Source organism: Tetrao urogallus (genome assembly GCF_951394365.1).
Source record: "Tetrao urogallus genome assembly, chromosome: 1".
NCBI lineage: Eukaryota > Metazoa > Chordata > Aves > Galliformes > Phasianidae > Tetrao > Tetrao urogallus.
Window position 1 is genome coordinate 11,115,585 of NC_136813.1, and position 15,860 is coordinate 11,131,444.

Consider the following 15,860-nt stretch of genomic DNA (forward strand, 5'->3'; position numbering starts at 1 on the left):
GATCCTAGCCCAGGAGCTGGCAGGCCTCATTGAAAGGTCTTTAAACTAGGTAAGAAGGGGGAAGGGGACAAAATGAGGGCTGCTGAGGCTGTGCGGGTAGTTCAAGGTTCAAAAGTGAACTTGATGGGTGATGAGGGTGGAGTTCATAGGGATGGAGTGTGGCAGGGGAATGCTGCTTCCCTGAAGTGTCTATACACTAATGCACGCAGTATGGGAAATAAACAGGAAGAGTTGGAGATCTGCGTGCGGTCGCTCGGCTACGATCTCATTGCGATCACAGAGACGTGGTGGGACAGCTCGCATGACTGGAATGTTGTCATGGAGGGCTATGTGCTTTTTAGGAAAGATTGGCCAGTGAGGTGGGGTGGTGGAGTTGCTCTTTATGTGAGAGAGCAGCTTGAATGTATTGAACTCCACCTGGGGGAGAGTGGTGTAGCGGTGGAGAGCTTGTGGGTGAGAATCAAGGGGCGGGCTGGTATGGCTGACACTGTTGTGGGAGTGTGCTGCAGGCCTCCCGATCAGGAGGAGGAGGTTGATGAGGCCTTCCACAAGAAACTGGAAGCAGCGTCACGATCCCAGATGCTGGTGCTTATGGGGGACCTCAATTATCCAGATATTTGCTGGAAAAGCAATGTGGCCAGGCATGCGCGGTCCAGACGGTTCCTGCAATGCGTTGAAGACAACTTCCTGATGCAGGTGGTTGAGGAATTGATGAGGGGAGGGGTACTGCTGGACCTTATTCTCACTAATAGAGAAGGGCTTGTCAGGGAAGTAAAGGTCAGGGGCAGTTTGGGTTGTAGTGACCACGAGATGGTGGAGTTCAAGATCCTGAGTGGAAGAAGTAAAGCAAAAAGTAGGATTGCTATCCTGGACTTTAGGAGAGCCAACTTCGATCTCTTCCGGGACCTACTTGGAGCTGTCTCATGGGCTAGGGTGTTGGAAGGCAAGGGGGCCTGTGACAGCTGGTGGGCATTTAAGCAGCTCTTCTTCCAAGCTCAGGATCGGTGTGTCCCTGTGAGGAAGAAATCGGGAAAGGGTGGCAGGAGACCTGTGTGGATGAGCAAGGAGCTCGTGCACAAACTCAAAGGAAAGAAGAAGGCCCATGAAATGTGGAAAAAGGGTCTGACCACTTGGGAAGAATACAGGAATGTTGTCAGGGCCTGCAGGGATGCAATGAGGAAGGCTAAAGCCTGCCTGGAATTAAATCTGGCGAAGGGGATAAAGGAAAGTAAAAAAGGCTTTTTAAAGTATATTTTTAAGTATGTTGGGACCCGATGGGATGCATCCACGGGAGCTGAGGGAGCTGGCAGAGGTGATTGCTGAACCGCTCTCTGTCATCTTTGAGAGGTCTTGGAGGATGGGGGAGGTGCCTGAAGACTGGAGGATAGCCAATGTCACTCCGGTCTTCAAAAAGGGCAAGAAAGAAGATCCAGGCAATTACAGGCCAGTCAGCCTCACCTCTGTCCCTGGAAAAGTGATGGAACAGCTGGTGCTGGATGTCATCTCCAGACAACTGGAAGAAAAGGAGGTTATCAAGAGTAGTCAGCATGGGTTCACCAGGGGGAGGTCGTGCTTGACCAACCTGGTAGCCTTTTATGATGTTGTCTCTGGCTGGGTGGATAGGAGGAGAGCAGTGGATGTAGTCTACCTTGATTTCAGCAAGGCATTTGATACTGTCCCCCACGACATCCTTATAACAAAGCTGAGGAAGTGTGGGATAGATGAGTGGACAGTGAGGTGGGTTGAGAACTGGCTGACTGGCAGAGCACAGAGGGTCATTGTTGGTGGTGCAGAGTCCAGTTGGAGGCCTGTAACCAGCGGTGTCCCCCAGGGGTCTGTGCTGGGTCCGGTCTTGTTCAACATCTTCATCAATGACCTTGATGAGGGGATAATGGCCATCCTCAGCAAGTTTGCTGATGATACGAAGTTAGGAGGATTGGCTGACATGCCTGAAGGCTGTGTTGCCATTCAGCAAGACCTGGACAGGCTGGAGAGCTGGGCAGTAAGAAACTGGATGAGGTTTAACAAAAGCAAGTGTAGAGTCTTGCATCTGGGGAGGAATAATTCCATGCACCAGTGCAGGTTGGGGGATGAGCTGCTGGAGGGGAGCTCTGCGGAGAGGGACCTGGGTGTCCTGGTGGACGACAGGTTGGCCATGAGCCAGCAGTGTGCCCTTGTGGCCAAAAAGGCCAATGGCTTACTGGGGTGCATTAAAAAGAGCATGTCGAGCAGGTCGAGGGAGGTGATCCTCCCCCTCTACTCTGCCCTGGTAAGACCTCATCTGGAATACTGCGTCCAGTTCTGGGCTCCCCAGTACAAAAAAGACAGGGATCTCTTGGAAAGAGTCCAGCGGAGGGCCACAAAGATGGTGAGGGGCCTGGAGCATCTCTGCTATGGAGAAAGGCTTAGTGAACTGGGTCTGTTCAGCCTTGAGAAAAGAAGGCTGAGAGGGGACCTGATCCAGGTCTATAAGTATCTAAGGTGTGGGGGGCAGAATGGCGAGGCCGGACTCTTTTCAGTGGTGAGTGGAGACAGGACAAGGGGAAACGGCCGGAAACTGCAGCACAGGAAGTTCCGCACCAATGTGCGCAAGAACTTCTTTACAGTGAGGTGACGGAGCACTGGAACAGGCTGCCCAGGGAGGTGGTGGAGTCTCCTTCTCTGGAGATGTTCAAGACCTGCCTGGATGCCTACCTGTGTGACCTGGTGTAGGGAACCTGCTTTGGCAGGGGGGTTGGACTTGATGACCTCTGGAGGTCCCTTCCAACCCCTACAATTCTGTGGTTCTGTGATACGGCTGTGGTGAAGTGGGGTTCAGCCTCTTGTAGGTAACAGTGACAGGACAAGTTAAATAGCTCAAGTTGCTCCAGGGGAGGTTCAGGTTGGGTATTAGGAAAAATGAAAAACTGATTTGTCTGAAAGAGTGGTCAGGCATAGGAACAGGCTGCCTGGGGTGGCGGTGGAGTCACTGCACCTAGATGTGAAAAAGTGCAGATGTGGCGCTGATGGACACGATTTAGTGGCAGTGTTGGTGGTAGTTGGATGGTTGGACTAGATGATCTTAGAGATCTTTTCTAACCTTAATGATTCTGTGATTCTTTGACTTAGTCACCATCACAGAAATATGGTGGGATCATTGTCACGACTGGAGTGCTGCAATGGATGGCTATAACCTCTTCAGGTGGAATAGGCAAGGAAGGAGTGGCAGTGGGATGGTTCTCAATGTTGGAGAATGTTTTGAATTTGTACAGGTTTAGTGTTGGTAATTATGAAGTCCTCATGGGTAAGGGTCAGGGGAAGGCTGACAAAGCTGACATCCTGGTGGGAGTCTGTTATAAACCACCCAACCAGGATGAAGAGGCAGATGAAGCATTCTACAAGTGACTGACAAAAGTCCAACCGTCACTAGCCCTTGTTCTCATGGGGAGCTTCAACTTACCCAGCGTTTCCTGGAAATAAAATACAGCAGAGAGAAAAGTCTGGGAGGTTCCTGGAGTGTATGGAAAATGATAACAGCCTGACACAGCTGATAAGAGCCTACCAGAGGGGCGCTCAGTTAGAAGTGCTGTTCACAAAACAGGAAGGGCTGGAGAGAGATGTGGCTGGAAGCTGTCTTGGGCATTAGCAACCATGGAGTGATAGAGTTCTATTTAGAACATTGGTTGGGGGAGTTCCTTGAGAGATGGTCCTGGAGGTCAAAGGGGTCCAGGAAGGCTGGACATTGCTCAAGAAGGGAGTCTTAAAGGAGCAGGCTGCCCCTGTGCCCAACTGTGGGGGAGAAGACTGAGCTGGCTCAACAGGGAGACTTGCTGAGACTTCAAGAGAGGAAACAGAGAGTTTGCCAACTTTGGAGGAAGGGGCAGGCAGCTCAAGAAGAGTACCAGGATGTTGCTAGGATATACAAATTGGCATATGGATGCATTTAGAAAGAGTGTGGCCAGCAGGTTTTGTTTTTTTGTTTTTTTGTGGGATTTGTTCTTCCCCCTCTGCTCTGCCTTGGTACGATTCTGGGTTCCTCAGTTTAAAAACTGACTCCTAGAGAATCCACCAGAGGGCAACAAAGATTATGAGGGGGCTGCAGCATCTCCCCTATGAGGAAGGGCTTAAAGACCTGGGGCTTCTCAGCCTGGAGAAGAGATGGCTGAGAGTGCGTTTTGCCAGTGGAAGTAGTCAGCACAAAGGTCACAGATGAAGTTGAAGTGTGTTTACTTAAATTTAAAGCAATGAGAGAAGTGAAATTATACAGCAAGAATAATATAGAGCAGGGCACCTAACCATTACTACATGAGGATAGCGATAGTGATTAAGAAAGATACATCACCAATTGCCCTGATATTTTTACCATCATCCAGATCCACAGTTGCTGGAGAGCCCCAGTTGCAGTGAGGATTTGGAGAACCTTTGCTGGCACTTGGGAGGTCCTGTGCGGTGCATCCACTTGTAGGTGAGGTCTCCAATTTCACTGAGATTATTTCCTCTGTAGGAGGCTCAGGGGAGACCTTATCACTCTACAACTGCCTTGACAGCAGAAGGCTGTGGTGAGGTGGGAGTTTGCCTCTTCTCTCAGGTAACAGCAATAGAAGAGGTGATGGCCTCAAATTGTGCCGGGGGAGGTTCAGGTTGGATATTAGGAAAGACTTCTTTTCAGAAAGTGTGCTGAGGTACTGGTGCAGGCTGCCCGGGTAGGTGGTGGAGTCACCATACCTGGAGGTGTTCAGGAGCCATGGAGATTGGCACTGAGGAATGGGGTGAGTGACCATGGTGGGAACAGGCTGACGGTTGGACTAGGTGATCTTAGAGGTCTTTTCCAACCTTGATGATTCTATGTTTGCTTACTGATCCTGTTGCTAAAAGGGATGTGGAGACTTGGACTGGAAGTATGTAAGCCTGTACTGCAGTTCAGTGCCTGGCCCTGTCACTGCAACAGGAGGGCAGCAGGGATACCAGCTCTGTGCGATGTGAGCAGGTGGGTGATCTGCTCAGCCTGGTGGTAGAGCTAAGGGAGGAAGTAGAAGTGCTGAGGAGCATCCAGGGTGGTGAGAGGGGGACTGACTGGTGGAGTTGCACTCTGCCATCCCTACAAGAAGGGTGTGGGGTGATGCTTTTCAGGCAGTGGGGGATCATTTGCCATCTCACAGTCAGGTGGGAGGGGGTGACCTCAGATACAGCGAGGGATGGAAACAAGTCCCTGTTTGGGGCAACGAGAGTACTGCCCCTCTGCCTCTCCCACCCTCCCAGGTGCCCTTATGTAACAGGTATGAGGCTCTGGAGCTGGACAGACTGGAGGCTGTAGATGGTGGTGAGGGTCCATCTATGCAGGAGAGGTTGCCTAAGGCCACAGTGTATTGTGTTGCCACAGTGTTCCTTGTATTGCCACAGTGTCAGTCAGGAAAAAAAAGGGCTGTCATCATAGGGGACTCCATTCTGAGGGAAACTGAGGGCCCAATATGCTGTTCAGATCCATCCCACAGGGAGGTGCATGCCTGCCTGGTGCCCAGGTGAGAGATGTTGCTAGGAACATCACCTAGCTGGTCAAGCTCTCTGATTGTTATCACTAGTTTTCCACATAGGAAATGAAGAGGTAGGCAAAAGAAGTTCTTGGATGATCAGAAAGGACTTCGGGGCTCTGGGAAAACTTCTGAAGGGATCAGGAGTTCGAGCTGTGTTGTCCTCTGTCCTCTCAGTTGGTGATGGATCCGCACAAACAGAGGAGGGAATGAATAGCTTTCAGAATGGTGTCAAACTCAGGGCTTTGGGTAGCATGGCTTGGGATGCAGCCTTGAGAAAGGGGGAATGCTGATGGCAGACAGGAGCCAACTGATGAGAAGGACTGCAAATATCCTTGGGAACAAGCTGGCTGGGCTGGTTAGCAGGGCTTTAAACTAGATATGGGGGAAGGAGGTGTACTGGGTGACAGAGAACTGGGAATGCTGTCACCTTGGGAGGCAGTAAGGAAAAACCCCAGACTTGTCCTGGAGGTACTGGGGAGGGCTCCTCTGAGAAGGCAACGATGCCAATGATTGGAATACTCTGATTGAGGGCTACAGGCTTTTTGGAAGGGACAGATAGAGTTGGAGGGGTGGAGGAATTGCCCTCTATCTTAGAAAGTGGGTAGATTGTATGGAGCTGTGTCTGAGGAACAGTCATGATCAGGTAGAGAGCTTGTGGGTAAAAAAAGTCAAGGATCAGTTCAGTAAAGGGCATCTAGTCGTTGGGATCTGCTACAGGCCACCTGATCAGGAGGAGGCTGTTGATGAGGCCTTCTTGCTTCAGCTGGGGGAGGTGTGCTTATGGGCTCTTGCCCTGATGGGGGATTTCAACCCTGCTGGGATAGCAGCATGGTGGGTGGCAGACAGTACAGGAGATTCCTGGAGTCTGTCGAGGACAACTTCCTGGTCCAGGTAATAGATAGACCAACCTCAGGCTTACTGGACCTGGTGCTCTCCTCTGCATTAGTGAGCATTAGAGAGGTTAAGATTGGAGGCAGCCTGGGCTGTAGTGACCATGCCTTTGTGGAGTCTGTGATCTTAAAGAATGTGAGCCTGGCAAAAAGCAGAGCTAGGACCCTGTGCTTCAGGAGAGCAAAATTCGAGCTGCTCAAGGAACTGCTGAATGGGATCCCCTGAGACACTGTCCTTAAGAGCATGGGCACAGAACAGAGCTGGCAGCTCTTTAAGGACACCCTTCTGAGAGCACAACAGCAGCAGAAGTTGAGCAGCGGAGGCAGGCTTCTGTCATGGCTGTACAAGGACCTGCAGCTTAAACTGAGAGAAAAGAGGGAAATGTACAGAAAGCAGAAGCAGGGTTGTGTATCCTGAGAGGAATACAGGGCTGTTGTCTGCCTTTGTAGAGATAGGGTTAGGAAAGGCAAGGTGCAGATAGAGCTCAACTTGGCGAGTGTGTAATTAGTGAATGTACAGATGTTATAATTATGAAATATACCAGAGAGTTTGGCTAAGCAGTTATTATACCAAAAGAGAATAGATGGAATGCTTACCTGTATCCTGGGCTCGCTATGAAACTCCAGCAGAGTGGAGCTCCAGGAGACATCCTTCCCCACTGGAAGTCAGCTCTTAAATGAGTCTAGGAGAGGTGGAGCCACCTCTTCCAGCAGCTGAATTGCCTTCACCTGTACTCCTCTGGCTGACTCGTGGCTCACCTCAGGTGATCAATCAGAGGTTCAGGCTGTGACTCAGCACTTCCCATCACTCCACCCCTTCATGGCGTGAACCAATGATCAGGTTGACTAAAGGGTAAGCTTTCCCTAATACAGAGATCTGCTGTATCGCGATGCTTATACAGTTTTCATCGTGACGCGTGTTGGTACAACTCAAGACGAGTGATGATCGGTGAATGTCCATATTCTTTCATGGGCCAGTGCTCAATGATGTGACTGGAGGCATGTGGCCGTGAGGTGCAGGTCCATCCTATGTTCCATCAGTCCCATGCAGACCATCACCGGGTGTTGCACATGATCCGGCAGTAACACTGGAACACTTTGGCATTTCATTCCTTCCAGTGATCCTGAAGGCTCACAGACTCACGGGGAGTAATACAGATGTTTCAGAGGTACCAGGAGGGGAAGGTCTGCTCTCCAGGGCAAGATACAGGCCGTATTTCTATCCTGGGTCAACACTTCCGCCTGTACTGGGGCACGGCCTGGCCGCCTGTACCACACCTTCTGGCCGGATGTCTGTGGCTGCATAACGATACCAGGCACCAAAGGAGGTGTCCTGATCTGCCAAAGGGACGCGATGGGGGTCCCTTTAGCAATAAAGATCGGAGTGTTGACCACAATATCAGTAGGCCATGTACCTATTACTGGAGGGACTACTGAGCCTCCCACCTCCAACGGTCTCCCCCAAGGTGCAATTAAGGCCACACCACTTGGGTCCTACCTGCACCTTCCAGGGCCATTTTATTTTATGGGTACCTGGATCTAAATTCTCAGGGGCAGGAAGCAGAAGATTATTTTTGTTACCAATCTGGGGCTTTACGTGATGATCAGTGCCTGTAATTTGGATCCTAAGTGGGGTAACCCATGTTGTCTGCAACATTCTCAGGGCACTGGGTCTGCCTTCTTGGGGTCTTTCATTCAGGTCCTGCAAGGTTTCATAGAATCTTTTCGTCCACCCCTGCAGGGACCGGAAGTCTGTCTTCAGGGCAGTCTTAAGTATGCAGTTATAATAATGTTCAGTGAGGCCTGCCTCCATTGGATTATATGGCAGGGGGAATCGCCATTCGATGTTATTTTCTTCTGCCCAGCGCTGTATCGTTGCACCAGTAAAATGAGTCCCTTGGTCGCTCTCTGACTTGAGGTGTCCCGTAGGCAGACATCAGTTTAGTGAGTGCCTTGATGGTATATGCCTGGCTTGCTTTTGGTACTGGATAGGCCTGCAGCAGCCCACTTGCAGTGTCGACACAGGTCAGGGCGTATCTTGCCCCTTCGGAGCGAGGAAGGGGCCTGATGTAATCCACCTGCCATCGCTGGAGAGGATTGTGTCCCCTAGCAAGATGGGCTGTTGTTTTGGGCAATAATCTTGGTCTCATCTTGGAGCAAGCGTCGCAGTGCTGGCATACCTGGACAATATACCTGCCCATAGCTGTATGGGCTGCCCCAATGCTTTAGCAGCTGCCCACATTGTCTTTTGTCCAGCATGCCGTAGCTTCTGATGTAACCAATGGGCAATGTTCTCAGCTGGCAAATTCTCAATCCAGCCAACTCGGGCCAGCATGTCAGTTTCATCATTTCCCAGTGACTGTAGGGGCTGATGGCCAGAAACATGGTAGACACATACAGTCCTGTGTTTGACTGGATTCCATATGTCTAACCACACATCTCTGTCGCCTTCCTTTTAGCGACCCCTGGTGTCTCCTCGTGTCCCCTCGTCCCCTCGTGAAGTGTTCCGACAGCCCTGGCTGATTCACATGCTTTTCATGACACCAATGTGGTGAGCGGCAAAATGGCGTTTATTGCAAGCAACACACTCTTCTTATAGTTTTCCCCTATATGACAGTGCTACCATGTCACCCTCGTTATGGTTATCTATGCCCAGTAGACGTATATCATGTCTTGTCGTCTTCATATATGGTCTTGCTTGTTCTCCTTTCTTATCCTCAGGAAACCTGTTACCATGGTTTCCCATGAATCAAGGGCCCCCTGTGGATCCTGTTACCATCCGGTGACCTCCACAGCCTCCACTTTATGTATTCTGTTGACTACACATCTCTGCCCCAGATTGGCCAGGCATGGGTAGTCCATTAATGGGCGGACCACTGCAATCCAAAGAGTGAGCCCCCGGTACACAGCCCAACTATCTGTGCAGATGTTCAGGATACCTTCACCAGGTTCCTTGGTTATAACCATCCACACGGCTCGCAGTTCTGCCCATTGGCTGCTCTGACCATCCCCCTCATCAAAACAGATTGTCTCGGTGGAAGGGTGGTATGCTATTGCTCTCCACCTGCTTGGGTTGCCTTTGCTGGACCCGTCTGTGTAGCAGGCATCTTCAGGGATAGGATATTTTCCTTCCTGAACAGGACTCTTCTCTGGTGGAGCAACCAATGTTTCTTTTGGTGCATCATTGTGATACCTCATGGGGCCTAGGATCTTCTGGAGTTCTTCTTTCAAGGGTGATGAAGACAGACTGCTCCTTTGGCTGAGGTAGGTGACCCATTGTGCCACTGTTTGTGCTTGCACCACCCCTGTCTTAGGAAGGTGGGTCAGATCTTTCACCCACCCCTGAATCGGCAGAGTGGTCTTAACTAAAACTTCAGCCGTTTGAGTTATTGGCTCTACTGCCTGTAATGCAGAGTAGGCAGCCAATAACTGTTTTTCGATCATACTGTATCTTTCTCCTGCTCTATGCCAGACCTGAGACCAGAAACCAGTGGGGATCCAAACAGAACTCTGGTGTTGCCACAGGCCCCAACCAAAACAGTCTTGAGTAACATGGACATCCAACTTGGCTGGGAGGGTAGGATCAAACACATCCTGGGCTTGTTCAGCTGGGCAAACAATGCCTGGGCTTGTTCAGCTGCCAGTTTTGCTTGTTGGAAAGCGTCCTGTTCTGTTTTTCCCCCAGTCCCATAGCTGCCCCTTTTTTGCGAGTATGTACAGTGGTGGCAGCTGCACTAGGTGAGGTATAAAGGAACGCCAGTAACCCAATATACCTAGAAACTCTTGCAGCTGCTTCGATGTTGTAGGGACTGGGAATGATTGAACCTTATCTATGACAGCACTGGGTAGCACTTTGGTCTTTCCTGACCAAACCACCCCCAGGAATTTTACAGACAGGCTCAGACCTTGCACCTTTCAGGGATTTAGAGCCCATCCCCTCTGTTGTAAATGGGTGGTTAATGAATCTGCCGCCTGTCCTACTGCCTCCAATGAGTCGGATGTCAGCAGGAGATCATCAATATAATGATATAGGTTAATATCATCAGGTTTTTTCCAATTAGCCAGGTCATGCGCCACTAGATTGTGACAATACATTGGTGAATGCACGTACCCCTGTGGCAGGACATGGAAGGCCCACTGCCTGCCTCCCCATGTAAACGCAAACTGATCTTGCGATTCCTCAGCAATTGGGATACTGAAGAATGCATTTGCTAGACCGAGGACACAATGATAGGTTTTTATCTCCCTGCTCAATGCCTCCATTAGGGAGGCAATGATGAATACAGCTGCATGAATAGGCGGCGTGACCTTATTTAATTCTCTGTAATCTATTGTCATTCTCCACGTGCCACCTGACTTTCGCACTGGCCATATGGGGGAGTTATATGGGCTGTGTGCAGGTCTTACAATGCCCACTTTTTCTAATTCTTGCACCGTTCTTGATATTTCATCTTGCCCACCTGGGAGTCTATACTGTCTGACGTTAGTAATCCGGCACGGTTTCGGCAGGCAAACAGGCCCATGTTTCGCATGGCCTCTTAATATTGCCTGCACCGCCCGGATACTGATACATCTTTGTCGAAGTTTGAACTCTCCCACAGTTGTTTGGAGAGCCAGACCCCATAGAATATCTATGCCCAGGATGTATTCTTGGACTGGGGCAATAGATACCTTGTACTCCCGGGGTGGGAGATTCCCAACCCCCAATTTTAACCATGTTTGGGTGACAGGAATAGTCTGTCCCCCAAAACCACCAATCATCACTCTGTTGCCATCAAATTTTCCCGGATCTCCATAGGTAATTGATGTTTCTGCTCCCATGTCTACCAATGCCATCACTCTCTGAATATTTTTTCGGGACCAATAAATCGTTAATTCTACGTAGGGCCTCTGGTCCTGTCTGGAGGCCCTACAGGGACTAACATCCCTTGTCACGCCATGAATTGTGCTATGGCCAAATCTTTTGCTTCCGATGGCTCAGGCATTGTGGCCCGAGACACCTGAGGTGGCTTTTTTTTCCTATTTGGAACAATAAAATCTTCTAGGTTCCATGTTGTTGTTGGAACCCTCTCTATAGCTCTTACCCTTGATTTCTTAGGGTAGTTCTGGAATTTTTGATTGTCCTTTAGTTGTCTCCAAAGCTGGAGAAGGACATGGTTGGGCTGGTGGTCAATGTTAGCAAATTGGACCCCAGCCCGAATTAAATCATTAAACATTTGTTTTCAGGAGACCCTTATGGGTCCTGATCGAGGAGCTCTAGTAGCCGGCATTTTGGTTTTACTTACTGGCAGGACCTCTGCTTCTTCCAACATCCGAATGTTGCACCTAGTCCGCAGGCGTTCTGTTTCTCCCAGGTCGGCCACTAACTGGGCAGCCTGCTGGACTACGGCTTCTGAGGCCACCAGGGGATTTAATATAGAGACTAAAGTACCACAGAGATGAGAGGGAGCTTGCTGTAGAATCAAGTCTCTCATTCCTGCTGAGAATTTGACTGTATCAGTGCCATCAAATGCGTCTTCATAGATAGATAGCTTCCCTTACGTCCAGCTCACGGATATAATTCTGAAGGTCCTCCATGGAGGACCACATCCCTGTACGTAGAGGTATATCCCATTTATTTGGCCGTATGCCTATGGCCGGGCTGTTACATGCAGATGAGTCTGGGCAGGGGGCCACTGATCAGGCGGCACCCCGGACAGGACAGACTTCTGACAGGACGGACTTCTAATGGATCTGTCAAAATTGGAGGTTTGAGATCTAACTTAGGTTTCTTATTTTCTTGATCAATGAAACCTGATGCAGGAGTCTGGTCACTGTCTATTGAAATGTTACGAGCTTGATCTATTGGAAGATGCAGAATTGGTTCCTTCCCTGTTAATATGCCAAGTTCTTGCTCTAACTTTTTGATACGGTCTTTCAAAAGTTGATTTTCATTCTCTAAAGTATTATTCCTCATTTCAGCATGATTTAAAGCATTTAACAGTGGCTGTGCCATTGTGGAGACAGCCAATTGTCTTTCTTTAGTGATCAGTACATCTTTGCTAAGTCCCTGAAAGTAATCTGCCATGTGATATAGGGAGATATTTCCCATAACACGAAGGGGGACCCCATTTTTCAGTGATAACTTCTAGTTCATAATAGGGAGATCCTACAAACCCTGGGATCTGTCCGGGGATCATTTTATCTAAGGGAGTGATGTTCTCCCCCCGACCCATTTATAGTAATTCCATAGAAAGCCAGCGTGACTCCACAAAGGGCAGATCATGCCTCACTAATCTCATGGCCTTCTATGATGGAGTGGCAGCTTCAGTGGATGTCATCTACCTGGACTTCTGCAAGGCCTTTGACATGGTCCCTCAGCACATCCTTCTCTCTAAATTGGAGAGGTGTGAATTTGAAGGATGGACTGTTTGATGGATTAGGAATTAGCTGGCTGGATGCAGCCAAGGGGTTGTGATCAATGGTTCTGTGTCAGGGTGGAGGTCACAAGCAGTGCCCTCAGGGGTTGCTCTTGGCTCTTTAACATCTTCATCAATGACATAGATGATGGCATCGAGTGCATCCTCAGCAAATTTGCAGATGACACCAAGCTGAGCGGTGCAGTCGATACATTGAAGGGAAGGGAAGCCATCCAGAGGGACCTGGACAGGCTGGAAAAGTGGGCCCATGAAAACTTAATGAGGTTCAGTATGGCCAAGTGCAGGGTGCTGCACTTGAGTTGGGGCAATGCCAGGTATTTATACAAACTGGGGGAAAATCTTGTTGAGAGCAGCCCTGTGGAGAAGGACTTGGGGAGAAGCTGGACATGAGCCAGCAGTGTGTGCTTGCAGCCCAGGAGGCCAACTGTGTTCTGGGCTGCATCAAAAAAGGGGTGGCCAGCAGGGAGAGGGAGGCATTCAAGGCCAGGCTGGATGTGGCATGTAGCAGGGGGGGGTTAAAATTAGATGATCTTTGTGGTCCTTTTCAACCCAGGCCATTCTATGATTTGAGACACAGGAGGTTTTAGCTATGAGAAGTTGGAAGCTGCCTACCACACCTGGAGTGACCTGGCTCCACTAAACTGGGGACATGTGCTTTGTGTAGCTGGAGCATCACTTGGGCATCAACTCATCCTCGAGGGTCCTGACAACCAGGGGCTGAAACTATCATCACAGATTTTCCATGGAAACAATGGATGGAGATTAGCTTGCTCAAAGGAAGGTTAATGTCAGAATTGTGTCAGGCTGTCTTAGATGAACTGGAAAATGCAGAAGAGGGCTTAAGATTGATTGACTTCCAAGTGAGATACCCAAGGTGGAATTATTTCTTCTACAAGTGAGTGTCACAGAGCATGCCTTGAATTGCTGATTCTAAATCATCTCAGCGAAGTTGGATTTAGCTTGTGTTACATAGACAAATGTGAATGTTCCTTTCTCACAGAAGTGACTGTACTAAAGCATTGTAAACTGCAGAAATTGGTTATTTTTCACTGTGAAAGTATTTTTTAATACTGTGCAGCTAAATACTATTTGTCATCCTGTACAGATAGAGTTGTCCAAAGGTAATCTACTTTCCTATCATTCTGCATTTCAGAGTTCAAACAACAGCATCTTGCAGGTCAATTTGCACAAGTAGAGATGAATAAGACTAGCATGTCAAATCCAAAATTCAGTGCTGTTTTATTGTGTGTGTACAACTGCTTTGGCTTTGATAACCACATAGTAGAAAACATGAGCACAGGAAAAACTTCATCCGTTTATCATTTTTTATTAGTGTTAAACCAACCAGTCTTAATTCAAAAAAAAACAAAATATACACACGTGGTCAGTTTGCTAAGATAGAATAATACTATGACCCATCTTATACAATGATTGTACTTAACAGTAACTCTGCCCTTCAACCTTAAAGCAAATTTAAGTCTTTCAGAAGCTATTTTGAGTGGATTCTTTGCCCTAATGAGATATGAACTGTAACAAGTGCAGCAATGATCTACAGCCTGTTAATCATACAAATACACTGCAGCTGGAAATAATTCCTCCCTGTGAAAGAATGGGAGGATTCTGAAAGAATGATGGGTAAATTAGTCCACTCTTATATCCTCTCAAAGAAATATTTATCTGTCTTGGGAGAAAGGCTGAGAGAAAAAGCATGATATGTATATTAAGCAGCTGCCCACAGTATGGCTCCTATTGTACAAAAACAATGCTGGAACTCAGACCAAGCCATGATCTCAGTGCAGAGATAAGAAGCAGCCTGGAGCAAAGCTCCTTGCAGATACACAACTTCACTGGAAGCCCTGCCACCTACAGCCTCTTACGTGTCTGACAAGCAGTGCAGCAGTTATGGTTTCACTGAATGTTTATCTACTTCTACAATAAAACCTACAATAAAAGTTTGTATTAAAATTAAATTTATGTTTAGTCTCGAAGTATGCTATGATGAAAAAAAGACTTAAAAGCCTGGGTACAGAAACCACTATGCTTTTTAGTCTACTGGAATATTAAGTACCAGTTGCGGTGCAGGCAGAAAGGCTTCTTTGGTTGTTAGAGCTGCTTCCATTAGTTAGCAGAAAGCTGAAATACCTTAAAAACACTGCTATGGTCCTGCACAGAAGCATTAAACTCACAAGTAATGCTTACCCAAGCAAAATGGAATGACTGATCCCACCAGCTCACATGCACCCCTTGGCATTCCACTACCTTCCTCCTGCTGTGGATGAGGCACTGGAGAACAGAAGAGCTGCAGGAAGCCCCGGGAGAGCCATGCTCTGCTCCCTCCCTCTGAAATAAAGGTGCTTAATTTACATCCTGGCACACTCACTGTAAACCATAAGCAAAAATCTAGAGTTGCACAGATGGAAGTAAACATTGTCCTATAAAGTTAAGTCATGTAAGTTGCTCCTCTACCACCATGTGGTGTAGTGGTAGAAGATGCCCTTCTTATGTAAGGCATCATTTTACATGGCTTCCCAAAATCCAGTGAAAGTGAGAACAGCGATACGTTTTGGATTCTAGCGCTACCTCCCTTGGTTTGCTGGCATTCTCACACTGCTAAGCATCTGTTAATACTGCAGTTGCACGACTTCACACGGTGAGATTCTATAGTTCTTTTAGCAAAGGGGGGCCTTTTCAAACTCCCAAGGCAACATTTTTCCTATATAGCACTTAGCTCTAGCACACAGTCCCTTTTGTAAACCAAGGTGATTTCCAACATGTAAGTGAACAAGGAAAGAGCTCTAGGTTTCTCTTAAGTGGCAAGTGCAATTGGCTTGTGTTATAATCTAGCCACTGAGAAGGTTAATTGCACAGGGGGCTATGTTTGCTTTTGCTTAAGCTTCTGTTAGTGATACAGTACTAATAAATTACCCTGGAGAGAAATAAATAAATAGGTTGGCATCCCCCAGACACTACAAAGGAAATCCAGAGAGTTCAGGAAAGCAGTCCTGATGGTCCTGGGAAGGTACTCTGCTAACAAGTCCAGC